Genomic DNA, 7890 nt, shown 5'->3' with positions numbered 1-7890 from the left:
AATGTTTGTCATTCATTTCATAAATGCCTTTTGTATCCTCCGGGAGAGTTACCTATTCCTATTATAGAAAGCAATCTGGATATATTACGGAATGGATGCAAAATTGTCATGAATTTTAAGGCAATTTGTGAGACTTCAGAGAACTCCATACTGACATTTTGTAACTCATTTCATCAAGATCTCGCCTTTGGAGGAATTAATTTCCTTGCCCTTAAGGTTTGTGGAGTATTGCCCTTACATATTTTCCTCCAAGAGGGCTCTGCCTCATTTGATAGTCATTTCTGTAAGCTCTAAATTCAAATCAGTTGGGTTCAAATCCCAGTCAGTCATTTATTAGCTGCGTAAACTTAGGCAGGTGCCTTAACCTCTTCACGTTTTTGGTGGTCTGTGATATGATGAGGAATTAAGTGAGGTAATATACACCACCTGCTAACCGGGTGAGCACTTAGAGAATGAGGCCACTGTTATGAACAATTTGAAGCTATGTTTGCTATAGTCTAGCACGTGAAAATATATGTATGTGTTGGTATCTGTAAGTGAAAGGAGAGAGGAAATTTTTCTCTGTCAGACAGCACCTCAGTCTTGTGAGGCAACTGTAGTACTAAATTATTCATTTTAGTCTCTGTTCAAAATGAGTGGCTTTTTTTAAGTCACAGACAGGAGGGTAGAGAGAACCATCAAGAAAAGGAATTGAAATGGCTCTAAAAGGACACAATGAGACAACGGGATGAAGGAGACGCAGCATGCTATTCACTACGCACTGGAAAGGTGATAAAGAGCTCTACGGGGAGAATCTCAAAGCTTTGTGACCTAACAATAAGACCTGGGGGGAAGGCAGGGCTCCTGACTTGGGAGACAAACTGGGTTACAGATACTTGGCAGAGTTTTGACTACTTTCGACTTGGGACGAAGGCAGAAGAAACAGCAAGCAAGAGTTGAAGAGTGGTTTATTATGTCTGTGTCACAAAGGGCAGGAAACCACAACTCTGAAGACTTGGAGGACTTGGTTGAGGTAGCACCGTGAGCAAGCAACGATGATAAAGCTGGGGAAAGTGAGGGCGGGTGAGGACAGCTGGGACTGCAGTTGCCTCGAAGTCAAAGCCCCTGCCGTTGGGAGAAGCCTGCTGCACGCGTGACTTGGAGGAGACGTCAGTTACTCTGCCACTGGAACTTTGCGTGAATGTTCAGGACCAAGCCAGAGACCAAACAGAAGCAGCGGAAAATGGGTAGAGAAGACTTAGTCTAGGCCCAGAGGCAAATTTCCTTTTGGTTTTGGAATCATCAGGGATTTCTCTAATTGTTGAAATATGGGAGTGGAAAATTCCTGTTATTATGTGTTTGTGAGGCATCCCAAATAAAGTCATTCTTTAGCCGAAGAGGCAGCAACTATTATGGATGCCACGGAGATAAGTATTTGTTATTTCTTTCCATTGTGTACACAGGGAGAAAATCAACTGTCAACCGGCTTGTCAGTATGAGCAGTTAGGTAGAAGTAACATGATTGGAAGCATTAAGAACCAGGAACACAGGACAATTTTCTGAGGGACGTGCATCTGTGAGTTCAAATCATTGGAAAGATATCAGTGGATGTGGCTGATGTGTTGGATGTGATATTGATTGTTAAAGTTCTTACTGGACCAGTCCCACAAGTCCATCCTGTTTCTACTACCTGAAAATGAAAACAATGTTCTTCCTCTTTGACCCCACTTTCACCTTCAGCTACAGCCCTTTATCTCTTTAAGTCTCTACTGTGACACAAGATGAGTGTGGTCTAGAACGTTCCCTCTAAAGAGTTGTCTATGCTGTCACTAAGTCTCCCAGGCCTTTCTGAATCCCCTTCACTAAGCTTTCTGATCCCTTGTGTCATTTATGATCCTCACCTTGCTCAAGTCAGCTGTTGTCTTAGTGTTTGACTGCTGTGACCAGACACCATGACCAAGGCAATTCTTATAAGGACAACATCTAATTGGGGCTGGCTTACAGGTTCAGAGGTTCAGTCCAGTATCATCAAAGCAGGAGCATAACAGGGTCCAGGCAGTCATGGTGCAGGCTAAGCTGAGAGTTCTACACCTTCATCTGAAGGTTGCTAGCAGAATACTGGCTTCTGGGCAGCTAAGAGTAGGGTCTCAAAGCCCACACCCCACAGTGACACAAGTATTCCAACAGGGCCACACCTTCCAATAGTACCATTCCCTGGGCCGAGCATAATATACAAACCATCACAGCTGTCATTTCCACGTCCCTGTTTTCTGATGCCCCACATCTTTTGACAGAGTTGCTCACCCCAGTCCTGTATTCTCTCATCTCAGTCTCCAGAACATCGAAATAGGCTGGTTTCCCCCTCCTGACTGCATCTCCTTCCTCTTCATCGTACAAACTGAGGGCTCAGCATCCTGAGCTGTCTCTTTGGGATTCTCTATTCTATCAGTTCTCACTGCCCGTGTGTTTTGCCCAATATCTTGACTTTAAATGCTGTGCATATTCCGAAGACTCCGAAATGATCATTTCTAACCCGGACATTTCCCCTGGACTCCTGATCTATAGATAACTACTTGACATTCCCATTTGGATGTCTACTAATCATCTCAACTTAATGTGTCCTAAGCTGAGTTCCTAACACCTCTCCAGAGAGAAACTCCAATATTTCCCCGTGTACCTCAGCAGTCGTTTGTCCCTGAAAAGCCAGATTTTTCCATGAGACTTCTTCTCTTTATACATGTCTGTGTATCTGTGTGTGGCTGAGTGCATTTCTGTGTACAGTTTCGAAGTACCCAAAGAAGCCAGAAGAGGCTGTCAGATCTTCCATATGTGGGTTCTGGGAATCAAACCTGGCTGTCTTTTTTTTGTTGTTGTTGTTGTTTTTTTGTTTTTTGAACAGCCAGTGCTCTTAATGGCCAAGCCATCTCTGCATCTGAAGCTTGCTTTCCAAGAAACCTTATCTAAACTCTCACTTACTCCTTCCCCAATATTGTGTTCTCTCTGACATTCTTCATACTTTCTCGTTAATGCTTAACTACTTTGTGGCATACAGTATATTTTCTATATAGGCTTGCCTGTCCTCCTTCCTTCCCACACAAAGTAAAGGGTTTTATTTAGCTACATAGCCATTTTGTTCTTGCTGTAGGCCTCAACTAGTATTTGTGGTAGAAATGAGTGGAACTAAGTCATAGGTAACTAGGAACCGTGTCTCAGAACTCCAGTCCACCCTGTCGCTCCCAAAGAGAGACATTTATAAGCATTCTATTATCTTTTTAAGTTGAATAATTTTTGCCATTAATAGCTGTTGGGGAAATTATGGGCTCAGGACTCCAAGACCAAGGTCTTAGCACAAAGGAGAGTTACTTGCCCCAGAGAGACAGAGGGCAAGGGAGTAAGAGACAAAGACAGGAGATGAGGAGAAGGGGAAGGGGAAGGGAAAAAGTTTAAGGGGGCAGGAGTATTTGTCCTAGAGGGACAAAGGACTGGATAGAGGAGCAACAGATGTAGCCCATAGGAAAATGGTGGCTTATAAAGTTAAAGGGGGGAACCCCATGTCAGAATGTGGTGTTTAATTTTAACTGCACATGTTAATTAGGTGAACCAAAGGGGGATTTTGATTGCTGGACTTTAATACTTTGAAAGCTGGACCTTGGTAGTCAGCCTCAGGAAGAGGAAGCAGCCAAATAAGGGAATAGACATTGATGACAAGCTTTAGGCACGTGATCTAATGGTTTTCAGCAAGGCAGAGGAAGTTGGGGAGGAGGACAAGGCCTGCCAGAGCCATGCTCACCACACTGAAGCTGCCAGAGTCCCTTCAATAGCCACAGAACCACTGCAATCTTTAGCCTACAGACCTTTCAATTATCTTAAATAACACCAATAATCATAGTTGTCTGTTTCAACCATTTACTAAGTGCCTATTTAGATACCACTGAATTGTTACTATAGACCTTGTGTTAAATTGTTCTAACTTAACAGCCTCATGATTCCGCTAGTCACAAAAATCTCTCTGGATTCTGGACTCTTCTGATAAAGGAGAGAGCATCACACACACCTCTGAGTTGTTGGAACCTGTATGAACATTCAATATATGCGTAAATTTTGATTCTATAACAATGAAAAATTTCGCTAGGAAGACTAGTTGTATTATGTTGTATTATTTGCCAATTTTGAATATTTGCTGTCCATCCATCACAGTTTGGGGGATGAGACTAGCATTTTCAAAGGAAGCTATGGATGGCAGAGTATGATTTGAACATGCGTGGATGGTTTTAACTGACTTTCTAGATGCAGAGCCTCAAACAGCCAGTCGTAATCTGCCTTTTATAATCTATCATTGCACACAAAGCTCTTCTCAGGCAGCTTTTCTTTCTGGTATCACGCTTGGCAGCCAGCATTGGCTTATTTTGAGTGTTTAGTTGGGAGGCTGACTTCGTTGTGGTGATTTGTCTAAGATGATGCTGTGAGGTAGAAGTGCTTCTGCACTTTCTTTCTGATCCCTCACCAGCTCTCTTTTTCTGTAGCTGGGGAGTTTCTTACATACCATTTAACCTTGTTTCGGCTCTTTGCCACGCTGGTGCTCCCGGCTGAGTTCAAGCTGCTTTGTCTCCTAACACATCAACACATAGTCTCCTGCCATTGTGAAGGTGTCCTCTGAGACCAGCAGGATGTACAGATCTTAGAGAAATCCAAGGTCTTTTTAAAGTCTCTTACACACGGTGAGATGACAAGATGCTCAAGTTTCGTGAGTGCCCCCAAAAGCTGAACCTTTGAATAGGAATTGGTTAAATCAGCAAGTCATCTTGAGGGTTCTGCTGTATGCTTGATGCTCAAGGGAACGGAAAGGAGCCCTGGTTTCGGTGGGGTGACTGGCAGTATCGCCAAAATTCTCTTGCCTGGGACTCTGCTTTCCCTGCAGCTGTTCACAGACTTCAGCTGTGGCTTCTAAACCCTTTGAACATGAACCAGTACACAGGTACTGGTTTTATCTACCTCCTTCTTTCTCCCCCCCTTCCTCTCTTCCTTTCTGTTTTGTTTCTTCGGGTCAGGATATTACTATGTAGCCCAGATTGGTTCTCAACTCAAGGTCCTCCTGCCTCAGTTTACTGAGTTCTGGGAGTACAGTCAAGATACTACCACTGCTGACTTCCTGCTCCTTCCTTTAAAAGGTAAAGCACTTTGTTACTCAAGCCCCTCCCACCTCTGTTCTCTTGGATTGTCCACTGACACCTGTCACCTCCCCATCCTCCCTGTGTCACTGGGACTTTTTCTGGAACCTTGGAATTAACTCCCATGCTTTTTCTGAATAATCCTGCCTCCCTCATTGAGACCATTCTGAGTGATCAGTCCTTCAAAGATCTTTTCTTTCCCATCCAGTCTTACTAGGGGAGATGTCTCCTCTCTGTTATCCCTCTGAACTCTGGGCAGTTATTAAACTGTTCTGTTTCGATTCATTCATTGTCCTGAGGGATATCACAGGGTTTAAAATGGTTAAATGCTCAATAAAGCATTGATTCTGAGGAGTGAGTGAATGTAGGATTTGAGACAATGGTTGGCACAATACTTTTAATTGTAAATATAGTCTATGGCATGGAAGATGGAACTTAATACAGAAACACAGACTCAACTCTCGAACTGGACCACAAGCTCCTTGTACACTTGGGGATGGACAGGGTGGTCTGCATGGTTTAAGGGATGTCTGAAGTCACCAGATGCCATGAGTATTCTCAGAGGGAGCTGTGAGGTGTTTTAACAACAGTTTCAGGACCATATAAAAGCAGCTGTCTTGGTAACATCAGCTCTTTAATTAGACTTAAGGCCTACTCATCAAGAGGGCAACCATGCCTGGTTCTGGAAACCATGGATCTTGGAGGAGAACCTTTATTGTCACCTTACTAAGCTGGCGTAGTTTCTAAATATTTACTCTTATACCCACAGAAAATGTGGCCCTCACCTTTCATCAAAGGAACTTCTCTTTGTAAGTGTAACAGACAGAGACCATTACAGAAAACCACACGGGATCAAAATTCAGAAACTAAAGAACGGTGTGGTGAGACCCCAACTGCTACCTCTACCACCCAGCTGCTGCAGCTAAGACACAAAGAACACCACAGAAGGGAAATGGCATGGTCTTTTAAGTATCAGAAGGATAGGAAATTCCTGTAAGATGTATGTTCTAGAAATGATAGGGAAGTCTCAAAAACATGGCTGCCTAAACAATACCTAGACAGGATTACATCACCAGACATGCTAACACGGAAGGGGGAAATCCCAGAGTCCCAATCCTAAACAAGTAACTATAAACAACCAAGGAATCCTGAGAGTAAGAGAAACAATCTTTCCCAGGAAGGATCTCCCCCAAACTGGTTATCTAAGAGCAAGTGGTCAATCCTAAAATCATATGCATATAGGTAAGATTATACAGACCAAGCCATTATAAACTATATGTTTATGTATATATTTAGGATATTTAGGGATATGTAATTAAAATAAGAGGCCATAGAGAGAGAGAGAGAGAGAGAGAGAAGGAGAAAACAAAGTGGTATTCATGGTTGGAGAGAGAAAAGAAAGGGAGAAATATTATATTAATTTCAAAAAATAAAAAATAATTATTTTTAAAAGTAGCTATCACGGAAGTCATGTAAATATCAGAGGAAAGAGTTTATCTTTTTTCTATGCACTCTCCACAGAATACATTACCTAGAACACAAACTGAATCGGATGCTGTAGCCCACCACCGTGAACTGAAGCTTCATGAAGAGAGATTCATGTGACCCTCGTGTGGAAGCGAATGGAACAAAGACCAACTTTTCCATTTGGACCCCTGGTTTCTCTCGAATGCAGTTGTCCCATCCTCAGCCTTTGAATGAAATGACTGTGCTGGTGGTCCCACGCCCAGGGGAAACATCCCGTCCCCTAGAGGACCCTCAGTCTGTTGGAAAGTGTAATGAGTAAGACTCAGTGAGCAGCAGAGGCTGAGAAAGTTGGGGGCCAAGGAGCAGGTCAGAGTTTCCCCACTTCTGCTTTTAACTCTCCTCCACTCAAAATAGAAACTATTTCCACCTTACTCCCTGTCCCCAACCTCAGCTTCAAGGTGGTCTACCACAAACACTCTGAGTGACAGTAGGGGAGTCACCAACTCTCCTGTGAGTCCGCACCCCAAGCTGAGGAAACGGAAGCCTAGAAAGGCCAAAGAAAGTACTGTGTTGACCTTTTACAATTATTAATTAATTAAATACATATGGGTGTTTTATCTGCATTTTGTTCTTAAAGCCCTAGCATCCCCTGGGACTGGGGTTACAGACAAGTATACGCCACCATGTGGTTCTGGGAATTGAACCCAGGTCCTCTAGAAGAGCAGCCAGTGCTCTTATCGCACCCCTTCTTGGCTTTACTCTTTGGCTGGCATAAAAAAGAAATGAAATAAATTGGGGGGCGTCTCTGAAAGCAGTACACTGCTCCTCATGCATCTGAGTGTAGTAGAGGAACAGAAGTATCAATGATGCGAAGGGGTTGCCTGGGGAATCTTTGAGTATGGAAAGCAATTTGTGCTTTCTGCTGCTTAACCTGCCACTAATGGTTACACAGACATTCTGAATGTAACATCAAATGAGAGAAAGAGAGCAGATGAGATTATTCCCCAGAAAGAATCTATGTGCTTACTAGGTAGGAAAAGGAATTGAGAGAGGAACTCTTTTTCTTCTTCTCTTCTTCTTCTTCTTCTTCTTCTTCTTCTTCTTCTTCTTCTTCTTCTTCTTCTTCTTCTTCTTCTTCTTCTTCTTCTTCTTCTTCTTCTTCTTCTTCTCCTCCTCCTTCTTCTTCTTCTTCTTCTCCTTCTTCTCCTTCTTCCCCCTCCTTCTTCTTCATTCCTCCTTCTCTTCTTCTTCTTTCTTCTTCTTTCTTCTTCTTCTT

At 43.1% G+C, this 7890-nt stretch overlaps 1 long non-coding RNA gene across 1 annotated transcript; it reads left to right on the top strand.

Annotated features, from left to right (window-relative positions):
• The first annotated feature begins 1325 nt into the window (after positions 1–1325).
• LOC116911369 lies at positions 1326–7231 on the top strand. Its single transcript, XR_004389323.1, has 2 exons — positions 1326–1555; positions 6669–7231. It is a non-coding gene; the product is annotated as an uncharacterized LOC116911369 (long non-coding RNA).
• The last annotated feature ends 659 nt before the right edge of the window (positions 7232–7890 follow it).

The sequence above is a fragment of the Rattus rattus genome, chromosome 10, assembly GCF_011064425.1.
Source record: "Rattus rattus isolate New Zealand chromosome 10, Rrattus_CSIRO_v1, whole genome shotgun sequence".
Taxonomy (NCBI): Eukaryota; Metazoa; Chordata; class Mammalia; order Rodentia; family Muridae; genus Rattus; species Rattus rattus.
Note: the sequence above shows the minus strand (reverse complement) of the source record. Positions and strands in the feature narration are given on the sequence as shown.